We start from the raw sequence: 13,898 nt of genomic DNA, 5'->3' as shown, positions 1-13,898 counted from the left end.
CATTCTGGCTATTGAGGGAGTGCAGTGTAGGTTCACGAGGTCAATTCCTGGAATGGTGGGATTACCTTACACTGAAAGACTGAAGCGACTGGGCTTGTATACCCTTGAGTTTAGAAGACTGAGAGGGGATCTGATTGAGACGTATAAGATTATGAAAGGATTGGACACTCTGGCAGCAGGAAACATGTTTCCACTGATGGGTGAGTGCCGAACCAGAGGATACAGCTTAAAAATACTGGGTAGACCACTTAGGACAGAGATGAGGAGAAACTTCTTCACCCAGAGAGTGGTAGTTGTGTGGAATGCTCTGCCCCAGAGGGCAGTGGAGACCCAGTCTCTGGATTCATTTAAGAAAGAGTTGGATAGAGCTCTCAAAGATAGTGGAATCAAGGGTTATGGAGATAAGGCAGGAACAGGATATTGATTAGGAATGATCAGCCATGATCATGTTGAATGGCGGTGCAGGCTCAAAGGGCTGAATGGCCTACTCCTGCACCTATTGTCTATTGTCTATTGTCTATTGTCTATCACCTGATGAAGGAGCGTCGCTCCGAAAGCTAGTGTGCTTCCAATTAAACCTGTTGGACTATAACCTGGTGTTGTGTGATTTTTAACTTTGAACTGAGAAGGATATCTTACTTAAAGGGTCATGAGGTTGTCCCAGTGGTTTAAATTGTTTCCAATGAAACTAGATTTTCCATCAGTGATGAGGAAAAGACTTAGATGTTTTCTGCATAACTGGGTGACCAACATAAAACTAGGCATTGGCATTATATGTGACACACGGATTAAGCAAGTCATTTGAAGAGATGGTGACATGGGTTGTGGAAGAGGTTCCCCTTTGCTTTGCCACATCTGGGTCTGATAGTGGAGCTCATGTTCACTCTCTAAGGGGTGTAGAGAAATGTGTTGGGAGGTGAGGGGAAGGGCTGATATTTGGAAAGCTTGGCACTATCATGTATTGGAGGAAAGCAGATTCCCATGTCTCACATGTTGGTCTGCTTCCCTTGCATATTGACTGGTTAAAGAGTTTCCATGTGTCTATGGGTTCTAAGTCTTCAAGATGGAAAATGTTGGCATTATCTGAGGTGGAGCATGATTAGAACTCAATGCCACCCTTCTATGTGCTGTTGAGAAAGAGGGAAGGCTCATAAGTACCACTCTGGATAAAGGTCAGCAGATTAAAGAAGTCACCATGTGCCCCTACCCTGTATATTCAAATGAACATGCCTTGTATGGTTTTCAGACAAACAACATTCTAAATTGTACTGTAGAGAACTAGAGCCTGAACACAGACACTACCAGGGCAATGTGTAGAAGGAAGGGAGAATACTATATCACAACTTCCAGAAAACACTACCAGGATGGGATCTTTGTATGTAACATCCAAAAACACCACACATACCAGCCAGGTTAGGTGGAATCAAGCTCACAGACATCTACATGAGGAGTGAGATATTGTCAATGTCAGTGACAAACTCAGACAAACATTATGGAATCACTGGGACACCAGCATTGAACTCCTAGCAGAAAAATTACAGTAGGTTCAGACACAATGGGCAAGTGTACATGAAGTTTTTACTCCAGTCATTCAGCAGACAGAGCAAATTCAAAAGAATACCAGGGAAAACAAAGTGACTAATTGATGGGAAGAGCTCTGGCACTGTGGCTCAAACATGCAGGCACCCCCATGGGTACGACTCCTATCACACCTGGATGTGTTGTTCATCCTCTTTACTTTAATCTACCTCACCCTCCTCACAGTGAAATTTGTTTGTTGAAAGAAGGAACTCATCCTGAAACTAACTACAAACTCTGTGCTCCTAAAGCGGGAGCCAAGAGGTTAATGAACATAGACTGCATCGTGAAAGGTAAATTGTTGCACGGAATCAATTTTACCCTATCGAGTACAGCTAACTGCCAAAGAGGCAATGTATATAAATAGTGGTTAATTCTCAATTTATATATTAAGTTATTTGTAAAAAAAATCCTGTTAGGCTCATTATGTGTGTAAGGAAGATGGTTTGTGTATAAGATATTTTTGTCTATGTATAGTGAGGAAACCAGATACTCAGTAAGTTCAGCTCACCATCTGAGATTTGATACATGCCTGCACAAGAGTGTGTTCTGAGCCCATGATCACATTTTCACCAGAAGTTTCAAGTGATCAACAGGATGGAAACGGGTCCAAAATTGGACATTCAAAATTGACCGACAACCAGAGAAATTGAGACAGATAGAAAATTAGCCAAACTAAATTAAGCAGCAGCCAGCAGCTACAGACAACAGTGGAAACCAAAGTCAAACAAGTTACAGGAGAACTAGTTTCAACCAGCCTGAAGGTTGTGTACTGGAGAAGTGTTGATCAGATATTCTGGCATCTTGACTGAGTATGTGCATTTCACAGCAACAGTGAAGGCTGTTCGTGCGACCCCATTGGATGCTTAGAATCTTGCTCATGATCCCTATGGCCAAAGGCCACAGAATATTCTAGAAGATCTAAGGATGGATAAAAAACACACACATGGAAGCTAGACTTCCAGTGAGAATCCTGATGAAGGGCTCAGGCCCAAAACATCAATTGTCCTGCTCCTCAGATGCTGGTGACCTGCTGTGCTTTTCCAGTAACACACTCTCAACTCTGATCTTCAGCATGTGCAGACCTCACTGTCTCCAAGTGCGAAGACCCTGTGAAGACTCAATGAAGACTCAACCTGGCCCAGCAGTAGAGCTCTAACAACCTGGAAAGAGAGAGAGGAGATCCATCCTGACCTGCAAGATCCATCTTCAGGGAAGAGAGTGAACCCCAGGTCAGAGAGGAAGATGATTCCAATGACCCAGCTCAAATAAGTGGATTATTGCGGGTAATATCCTTTCTCATATGGAGAGAGTTGAACAATGTGGTGCTGGAAAAACACAGCAGGTCAGGCAGCATCCGAGGAGCAGGAGAATCGACGTTTCGGGCAGACGTCCTTCTACAGGAATGAGGCTGGTGTGCCAAGCGGGCCGAGATAAAAGGTAGGGGGGAAGGAATTTGGGGGAGGGGCGCTGGGGATACGATAGGTGGAAGGAGGTGAGGGTGAAGGTGATAGGCCGGAGAGGGGGTGGGGGTGGAGAGGTCGGGAAGAAGATTGCAGGTCAAGAGGGCGGTGCTGAATCCGAGGGTTGGGACTGAGATAAGGTGGGGGGAAGCTTCCTCATTTCTCCTCCTCCCACCTTATCTCAGTCCCAACCCCTGGATTCAGCACTGCCCTCTTGACCTGCAATCTTCTTCCCGAACTCTCCGCGCCCACCCTCTCTCCGGCCTATCACCTTCACCCTCACCTCCTTCCACCTATCGTATTCCCAGCGCCCCTCCCCAAAATTCCCTCCCCTCTACCTTTTATCTCGGCCCGCTTGGCACACCAGCCTCATTCCTGTAGAAGGGCTTACGCCCGAAACGTCGATTCTCCTGCTCCTCGGATGCTGCCTGGCCTGCTGTGTTTTTCCAGCACCACATTTTTCAACTCTGGTACTCCAGCATCTGCAGTCCTCACTTTCTCCTCACATGGAGAGAGCTAAATAAAGAGCAAATATTGCGTGAATTTGGGAAATGCTGCTATTGTGTTTTTAATAAAAATGTTTTATAAATAAAGTTGAGTTGAACCAAATCTAATTCTCAGAATTAATCTGTGGAATTCTTTACTGCTGAGCACGATAGAGGCTGGGTTATTATGTATTTCAAGACAGAGACATAGATTTTTAATCACTAGGGAATCAGGGGTTAAAGGGAAAAGGCAGGAAAGTGGAGTTGAGGATTTATAAAGAACAAAGAACAAACAGCACGAGGCGGCACGGTGGCTCAGTGGTTAGCACTTCTGCCTCACAGCACCAGGGACCCAGGTTCCATTCCAGCCTCGGGCGATTGCCTGTGTGCAGTTTGCACATTCTCCCTGTGTCTGCCGGGGTTTCTACCGGGTGCTCCGGTTTCCTCCCACAGTCCAAAGGTGTGCAGGTTGGGTGAATTGGCTATGCTAAATTGCCCGTAGTGTTATGTGCATTAGTCAGGAGTAAATGTAGGGAAATGGGTCTGGGTGGGTTGCCCTTCAGAGGGTCGGTGTTAGGACGAAGTGCCTGTTTCCACACGGTAGGGCATCTAATAAAAAAAATACAAAATAGCACAAGAACAGCTCCTTCAGCCCTCCAAGCCTGTGCCGACACATGAGCAGATCAGCCATAATCTCATTGAATGGTGGAGCAGATTCAATGGGCTGAATGGCCTATTTCTGCTCCCACACTTCATGGTATTATGATATGCTCTATCTGCCATAAATCCCAACCAAATGACCTTATTGCCATCTACACTGAAATGCACTTGTCCCATATTTTCCCATTCACTTATCATCATTTCTGTAATTACATGCTTCCATTGATTTTGTTTACAATACTGCCTATGGTCTAGTTTCTATAAAATTTGAAATTTTGGATGATCCAACTTATTAATAAATACGCCGAATATTTGTGATCAATACAGTTTCTCACAGGTCACATTCTGCTGTTTTGGGTACATTCCCATTAAACCTGATTCCCTTCCACCTGTTTCTCTAACAGACTAATAATTTTCAATCACAAGAATTTCAACTTTGACTAGACGTCTTTTATGGGAAATTTTAATAGAATCTAAATATCTGTAAGGCAGCAAGCAGCAGGACTTATACACTTAAGGTAAGGTCTGAGGGAGTGTTTTTTGCTGAACAAAGGGACCTTGGAGTGAAGGGTCATAGCTCCTTGAAAGTGGGATCGAAAGCAGATAGGAGTGAAGAAGGCGCTTGGTATACTTTCCTTTATTGGTCAGAGTATTGAGTACAGGAGTTGTGAGGTCATGTTGCGGCTGTACAGGATGTTGGTTAGGCCACTTTTGGAATATTGCATACAATTCTGGTCTCCTTCCTATCGGAAGGATGTTGTGAAACTTGAAAGGATTCAGAAACGATTTAAAGGATGTTTGCCAGTGTTGGAGGATTTGAGATATAGGGAGAGTTGAATAGGCTGGGGCTGTTTTCCCTGGAGTGTTGGAGGCTGAGGGGTGACCTTATAGAGGATTATAAAATCATGAGGGGTATGGACAGGATAAATAGACAAGGTATTTTCCCTGAGGTGAGGGAGTCCAGAACTAGAACGCACAGGTTTAGGGTGAGAGGGAAAGGTATAAAAGAGACCTACCGGGCAACCTTTTCACACAGAGGGTGGTGTGTGTGTGTGCGGAATGAGCTGCCAGAGGAAGTGGTGGAGGCTGGTACAATTGCAACATATAAAAGGCATCTGGATGGGTATATGAATAGGAAGGGTTTGGAGGGATATGGTCCAGGTGCTGGCAGGTGGGACCAGATTGGGATATCTGGTCGGCATGGACAGGTTGGACCGAATGGTCTGTTTCTGTGCTGTACATCTCTATGACTCTATGATTCAATGAGTTGTGGAGGAGACAGGAGAGTAAGTTGAGGCCACAGTGAAATTGGCTATGCTCTTATTGAATAGATGAGCAGGCTTCTGGTGCTGAATGGCCTCCATTGGCTCTTAATTTTTATGAACTTGCCTTCTTCCATTCATCTGACCACTACTTGATTCATATTTTCAAAGTCAAATTTGCCAGCCATGACCTAGTCTTCACAAATCCAAACAGGCTGTTTCTGATCAGTTGAAAATTTCCATGTGTATCATCAATCTATCTTCAATGATGGTTTCTTATAACTTCCCAAGAACAGATGCCAAGGTCACTGGGCAATCAGTCTATGGTTTTCCTCTGTCAATTTTCTTAAATAGTGGAGTAACATGGCCAATCCAATCAAATGGTTTTCAGTTTGAAAAGGCATCATGTCACTCTTGAGATAGCTCTCATTATCTAGACTGTTCCTAATCTGATCTACTCCATCTCTGCTTTTCTCTTAGAGCTATTACGGTCTAACACTCAGAGGTTCCAGTAAATGTGTTATTTACATTTCAATTTACAGAAAAGTAACGCTCAACTCTCTAGTACTGTGCTGCCATTCCTCTCTTCCCAAAATCTGGATAGTATGCAATTGTTGATCTCTGATTCTCAATCTCATTTCAGTACAACCACCATCTGCCTTTCTCTTGTTTTATTTAATATTACAATACAACTTCAGCTACATTAGAAATAAGTGTCAGGTAGTATACACCAAAATGACATTGATTAAGACCATAAGACATAGGAGCGGAAGTAAGGCCATTCGGCCCATCGAGTCCACTCTGCCATTCAATCATGGCTGATGGGCATTTCAACTCCACTTACCCGCATTCTCCCCATAGCCCTTAATTCCTTGTGACATCAAGAATTTATCAATCTCGGCCTTGAAGACATTTAACGTCCCAGCCTCCACTGCACTCTGCGGCAATGAATTCCACAGGCCCACCACTCTCTGGCTGAAGAAATGTCTCTGCATTTCTGTTCTGAATTGACCCCCTCTAATTCTAATGCTGTGTCCATGGGTCCTAGTCTCCTCGCCTAACGGAAACAATTTCCTAGCGTCCATCCTCTCCAAGCCATGTATTATCTTGTAAGTTTCTATTAGATCTCCCCTTAATCTTCTAAACTCCAATGAATACAATCCCAGGATCCTCAGCCATTCCTCATATGTTAGACCTACCATTCCAGGGATCATCCGTGTGAATCTCCGCTGGACACGCTCCAGTGCCAGTATGTCCTTCCTGAGGTGTGGGGACCAAAACTGGACACAGTACTCCAAATGGGGCCTAACCAGAGCTTTATAAAGTCTCAGTAGCACAACGATGCTTTTATATTCCAACCCTCTTGAGATAAATGACAACATTGCATTCGCTTTCTTAATCACGGACTCAACCTGCATATTTACGTTTAGAGAATCCTTAACTAGCACTCCCGGATCCCTTTGTACTTTGGCTTTATGAATTTTCTCACCGTTAAGAAAGTAGTCCATGCTTGTATTCTTTTTTCCAAAGTGCAAGACCTCGCATTTGCTCATATTGAATTCCATCAGCCATTTCCTGGACCACTCTTCCAAACTGTCTAGATCCTTCTGCAGCCACCCCACTTTCTCAGTACTACCTGCCTGTCCACCTAACTTCGTATCATTGGCAAACTTCGCTAGAATGCCCCCAGTCCCTTCATCCAGATCATTAATATATAATGTGAACAACTGCGGCCCCAATACTGAACCCTGCGGAACACCGCTTGTCACCGGCTGCCATTCCGAAAAAGAACCTTTTATCCCAACTCTCTGCCTTCTGTCAGACATCCAATCCTCAATCCATACCAGTAGCTCACCTCGAACACCATGGGCCCTCACCTTGCTCAGCAGCCTCCCATTGTGGCACCTTATCAAAGGCCTTTTGGAAGTCTAGGTAGACCACATCCACTGGGTTTCCCTGGTCTAACCTACTTGTCACCTCTTCAAAGAATTCCAACAGGTTTCTCAGGCACGACCTCCCCTTACTAAATCCATGTTGACTTGTTCTAATCCGACCAAGAATTTAGAAACGTCATCCTTAATGATGGATTCTAGAATTTTACCACCAACCGAGGTTAGGCTAATTGGCCTATAATTTTCCATCTTTTGTCTTGATCCTTTCTTGAACAAGGGGGTTACAACAGCGATCTTCCAATCATCCGGGTCTTTCCCTGACTCTCGTGACTTTTGAAAGATCTCAACCAACGCCTCCACTATTTCCTCAGCCACCTCCCTCAGAACTCTAGGATGTAACCCATCGGGGCCAGGAAATTTATCAATTTTAAGACCTTTTAGCTTTTCTAGCACTTTCTCTTTTGTAATGGCAACCATACTCAACTCATCCCCCTGACTCTCTTTAATTGTTGGGATATTACTCATGTCTTCCACTGTGAAGGCTGATGCAAAGTACTTATTAAGTTCTCCTGCTATTTCCTTATCTCCCATCACTAGGTTTCCAGTATCAGTTTGAAGTGGCCCAATGTCTACTTTTGCCTGTCGTTTGCTTCTTATGTATTGAAAGAAACTTTCACTATCATTTCTAATATTACTGGCTAGCCTACCTTCATATTTGATCCTCTCCTTCCTTATTTCTCTCTTTGTTTTCCTCTGTTTGTTTTTGTAGCCTTCCCAATCTTCTGATTTCTCAGTGCTCTTGGCCACTTTATAGGATCTCTCTTTTTCTTTGATAGATTTCCTGACTTCCTTTGTCAGCCATGGCTGTCTAATCCCTCCCCAAGTAATCTTTCTTTTCTTGGGGATGAACCTCTGTACAGTGTCCTCAATTATACCCACAAACTCCTGCCATTTTTGCTCTACTGTCTTCCCCGCTAGGCTCTGCTTCCAGTCGATTTTCGTCAGTTCCTCTCTCATGCCCTCATAATTACCTCTATTTAACTGTAACACCATTACATCTGATTTTGCCTTCTCTCTTTCAAACTGCAGACTGAACTCTACCATATTATGATCGCTGCTTCCTAAGTATTCCCTTACTTTAAGATTTTTTATAAAGTCTGGTTCATTACATAGCACTAGGTCCAGAATAGCCTGCTCTCTTGTGGGCTCCATGACAAGCTGTTCCAAAAAGCCATCCTGTAAGCATTCCATGAATTCCCTTTCTTCGGATCCACTGGCAACATTATTTACCCAGTCCACCTGCATATTGAAGTCTCCCATGATCACCGTGACCTTGCCTTTCTGACATGCCTTCTCTATTTCCCGCTACATGTTGCGCCTCTGGTCCTGACCATTGTTAGGAGGTCTGTACATAACTCCCACTATGGTTTTTTGTGCCTTTGTGGTTCCTCAATTCCACCCACACAGACTCCACATCACCCGACCCTATGTCATTCAGTGCCATAGATTTAATTTTGTTCTTAACTAACAAGGCAACCCCGCCCCCTCTGCCCACCTACCTGTCTTTTCGATAAGTTGAAAACCCTTGGATGTTTAACTGCCAGTCCTGACCCCCCTGTAACCACATCTCTGTGATGCCTACCACATCATAATCATTCACGATGATCTGTGCCATTAGTTCATCTGCTTTGTTACGAATGCTACGAGCATTCAGGTAAAGTGCCTTAATGTTAACTTTCTTATCAGTAGAGATATTGGAAGTCATAAGAAGTTCTAAATTATCCTTCCTTTTTGCTGCATTCTCAGTCTGTCTCAAGTTTAAATCCGCCTGCACATATGCTATCCTGCTGTTTATCTTTCCATTTAACTCCATGCTCCCTGTCGCTTTCACTTTCCCTTCCCCCTAACTCAGAAGTTTAAAGTCCTACTGACCACCCTATTTATCCTCTTTGCTAGAACATTGGCACCAGATCGGTTCAGGTGGAGACCGTCCCAACGGTGCAGATCCCCCCGGTTCCAAAACTGATGCCAATGCCCCATGAAGTGGAATCCCTGTTTCCCACACCAATCCCTTAGCCACGTGTTTACTTCCCTAATTTTCTTATCCCTATGCCAATTGGCACGTGGCTCGGACAGTAATCCGGAGATTATGACCCTTGAGGACCTGTACTTCAATTTCCTTCCTAGTGCTCGATAATCCCCAAACAGGTCCTCCACCCTAGCTTTGCCTATGTTGTTAGTCCCAACATGGACCACAACAACTGGATCCTCCCCCTCCCGCTCCAATATCCTTTCAAGCCGGTCGGAGATGTCCCGCACCCTAGCACCGGGCAGGCAACACACCATGCGAGACTCCCTATCCGGCTTGCAAAGGATACTATCTGTCCCCCTAATTATAGAATCCCCTATAACAATTACTTGTCTTTTTGCTCCCCCCTCTTGAATGGCCTTCTGCACCATGGTGCTGTAGCTGCCTTCCTAAAATTACGTACCGGTAAGTAATTTTAAAAGAAACTGTCTTACCTTAGCTGTAGCCTTCCGGGTTTGTTTAAACTCAGCTGCTGCACGCACTCAAAATGCGAGTTTCATATTAAAATATGAAACTGTCCATAGGCCGCAATTAATGTTAATAAATATCCTGTTAATGCTGTCGGAGAAATGTTACCAAATAGATAAATTCAGGTATTAAAGTTGATGGCCTTTGCAGCAGTCTGGAGTCTAAACACTCCAGGGGTTATACGACATGTGCAGGGGGCTGTAAATAAAGCAACTTGCTCTGAAAACATACATTATCTTATAGACAGGTTCTGAAGTAGATTTCCATCATTGCATTGAAATATTGGAAACAGACTTAGATGATGGTCAAATGACAAGTGCTCGAGAATTTTAATGACAGCAGAGGACAGAGTACACCATTGCTCTAATGCATTGTTGCTGCCTTTCAAGCAATTAAAATGACATGAGGGCAAACACAAACAATGATACACAGGTGCTTTAAAATGATTTTGCCTTATAACGGCTTTGTTTACAATGAGTGTATGCATCATGTACTTTGTTTCTTTTATGTTAACTTCAAATCATTTTAGATATTGGAATAACAATTAGTAAAGCCCAGAGAGGCCTTTCAGTCTCACTTATAAATACCAAGCTGCATGAGGCAGTGAGACGTTCGGGTGCTTACTCAACCAGCTCTGAGCTCGAAATGGGAAAGGCAAGCATAACTCAAATGTTTTATATTTTACATTGTATTGGGATTATTGATTAGACATTTCCAAATTGAAAACTCTGAATTAATAAACCTGCATCTTTTCCCACAGATAATCTTTTACGAGGACAGGAACTTCCAGGGGCGGCACTATGAGTGCAGCAGTGACTGTGCCGACCTGTCCCCTTACTTCAGCCGCTGTAACTCCATCCGTGTTGACAGTGACTGGTGGGTGCTGTATGCAAAACCCAATTACATGAGATACCCTGATGTTCTGACCAGGGGAGAGTATCCTGACTACCAGCGCTGGATGGGATTCACTGACTGTGTCAGGTCATGTCACTCCTACTATTAAAATGTGAGAAATTTCTGGTGGTTCGCATTTTCTACCCAGAGTGACACTAAAAAAAAATTACTGTGTTCAAAATTACTGTGTACAGCTTGTACCCATTAGCACTGAAGAGGAATACTTGTTCCCACTGGTCTGATTATATCTTGCAGCAGTGATATTAACAGTAGCGGATCGTCTGCTGTTACAAATCCAACCTCATTTACCAATCTTCGAGCACATGTTACAGTCACTGTGAGAATTTAGTATCAACCCTTGTAATTTCATAATTGCAGTTAAGTTCCACAGGCATAGTTTCTTACATCAATTGTTGTATAAACTAGGAAATTTGTGGTAGGTCACTGGAGGTGGTATACTTAACATTTTCAAGAATGTTTGGGAGACAGTAGAACACATCATTTTGTATTTAATCAAATAATCAGAACTAAAAGCCAATTTGGTGCTTTGACAGTGTAGAAAGTAGTAAGGTAACTACAGATAGGCTAAGATAGAGTACACCTTTCTAACAGACATATTTGTACACATTCCATTCATCTCATTATAAATATTTAATACATTATAAAAAGGAGAAAGCTGCCCTCACTTAGAGAAAGTCTCGTCACAATTAGATTTTTACAGATATTGATAAGCCTCATTCTGTGTGGATCAACTAACATCAATCACACATACTGTCACAGACATTTCACTGATCAACTGTTCAAAATTAAATAGAAGCTGCCTGTTTGGTGTTCAAACATAATTGACCTACTGAATTGATGGTAATGAATTATATCAACTTTACTTCCATTATTAATGTCATCAACTTGGTCTTGCTGCATTCTTTCTCTCATTGTATTTCCGTCTCTTAGTAATTATCAAACATGGGTTTGCTATTTCCTTACCAATATGATCCCATTTCTATTTCAGTACCAAGCAATACCAAATATTTCATAATAGATTGATGACAATTAGACAACCAAGCAGGAATTGTCCAAAACTAGACAACAATCTGTTAGCATCTAGAGATGGTCAATAGCTGGTTAATGATTGAACAGTGAATTTTTAACAAAAAGCTAATGGGTTCCCTGGTCATATTACTAATATAAAAGCAACCCACAACAATAATTTTAAAGTGTTCTATAGATATTTTCATACCTGCATCTCAAATGTTTCATTTCTCTCTATTGTAGTACCGAGGAGGTTCCTACAGAATGACGATTTACGAGAGGCCTGACTTTGGAGGACAGATGATGCAATTCCTGGATCACTGTCCAACTGTCTACAATCGTTTTCATTACCATGACATCCACTCCTGCCATGTGACTGGATCTTCTATGAACACCCCAACTACAGAGGGTGACAATACTTCATGAGACCCGGTGGATACAGGAGATACAGTGACTGGGGAGGCTACAGCTCAACTGTTGGATCTTTTAGGCACACGAGGGATTCCTAGTCTGTCATTATAAACCATTTGTCAACATAATAAAATATCTTCTATTACATGGGCATTTTGTCCAACTCGATCATATGTTCAGAGCTTTGCAGAAATGGTCCACTACAGCTGGTATCCAGATGTCATGTACCTAATATATCATTACAATCACCTCAGTAATGTGATGACCATTAATGTAAAAGAAGGGAAATAGAAAATGTGTGAATAGGGATCCTGCCAACAAAACTGGGAAATATTAGAGACCTAGAGTCATAGACAGCATTCAGCATGGAAACAGACCCTTCAGTCCAACTAATCCATGCTGACCATATTCCCAAACTAAACTAGTCCCATCTGCCTGCACTTGGCCTGTATCCTTCAAAATCTTTCTTGTTCATGAATTTATGCAAATTTTAAACGTTGTAACTGTACTCGCATCACCACTTCCCCTGCAAGGTCATTCAGTGGTTAGCACTGCTGCCTCACAGCGCCAGAGACCCGGGATCAATTCCCGTCTCAGGCGACTGACTGTGTGGAGTTTGCACGTTCTCCCCGTGTCTGCGTGGGTATCCTCCGGGTGCTCCGGTTTCCTCCCACAGTCCAAAGATGTGCAGGTTAGGTAAATTGGCCATGCTAAATTGCCTGTAGTGTTAGGTAACTGGTAAATGTAGGGGTATGGGTGGGTTGCGCTTCGGCGGGTTATTGTGGACTTGTTGGGCCGAAGGGCCTGTTTCCACACTGTAATGTAATGTAATGTAATCTAATCTAATCTACAAATGCACCATTCTAGGGATAAAAATGTTGCTCCTTATGTCCTTTTAAATCATTCTCCTCTTACCTTAAAAATATGCCCCTGAGGTTGTCTTGAGATGTTTTACTCAGCATTGTCTGATTATCACAAGATTATTACAGTTGGACATGACCTATAAACACACTTTTTGCAGCCAGAAAATCCTCAAAAGGCACACCTCCAGCTCTCTTAAGGCTGTTGTGTTACAGCTTGTCTAACAAAAGTCTTGTGTTCTACCAACACAGCTGCAGCCTAGAATATTGGGAGCTTGCAATGTCAGTAGTTCCCAGCCACTCTCTGCGATTTACTGGATCACAGGATAGATAAGGCAGATCTGAAGGGAATGGAGACAATGCCTGAGGAAAGACAACCAATGGGAATGTCAGCTCTGTGGAAGCCAGAACAGGAAATAGAATGCTTTGTAATTTATTGAGAGTAGGATCAAGGAATCAGAAGCTGGCTCCTTTGTACAAGATGGACTTGAGAAAGCACAAGACATGATAAGAGAGAAACAAGCTGAGGACTACAGCATGGAAGATCAACTGGAGAATTTGGCCAAAGCTGCAGAAGCCGAAGAGTATACTTCAGCAGATTGTAATTCATTAAACAGATTAAGGAATCATGTTACATGACAAAAATAATCCCCACTGTTTGGTTAGGGCCAGCTATTTTTCAGTACGCCCGTTTCCTACATTACAGCATGTGAATACTCTTGAGGCAGGCAGGAAGATTGCAAAAGGCACTGTATAATTACAGCTGTTTTTTTGCTTGAGCACCTTATCTGTACTGTTAGACTACAT

At 43.0% G+C, this 13,898-nt stretch overlaps 1 pseudogene; it reads left to right on the top strand.

Moving 5' to 3' along the window:
• Nucleotides 1-1,690: 1,690 nt before the first annotated feature.
• Nucleotides 1,691-12,329, top strand: LOC122551897 (gamma-crystallin S-2-like; annotated as a pseudogene).
• The last annotated feature ends 1,569 nt before the right edge of the window (nucleotides 12,330-13,898 follow it).

The sequence above is a fragment of the Chiloscyllium plagiosum genome, unplaced genomic scaffold (assembly GCF_037043375.1).
Source record: "Chiloscyllium plagiosum isolate Xiang-an unplaced genomic scaffold, Cpla_swu_hap1 HiC_scaffold_7, whole genome shotgun sequence".
Lineage (NCBI taxonomy): Eukaryota > Metazoa > Chordata > Chondrichthyes > Orectolobiformes > Hemiscylliidae > Chiloscyllium > Chiloscyllium plagiosum.
The sequence above is the reverse complement of the archived record's forward strand: the minus strand, read 5'-3'. Positions and strand labels throughout refer to the sequence as shown.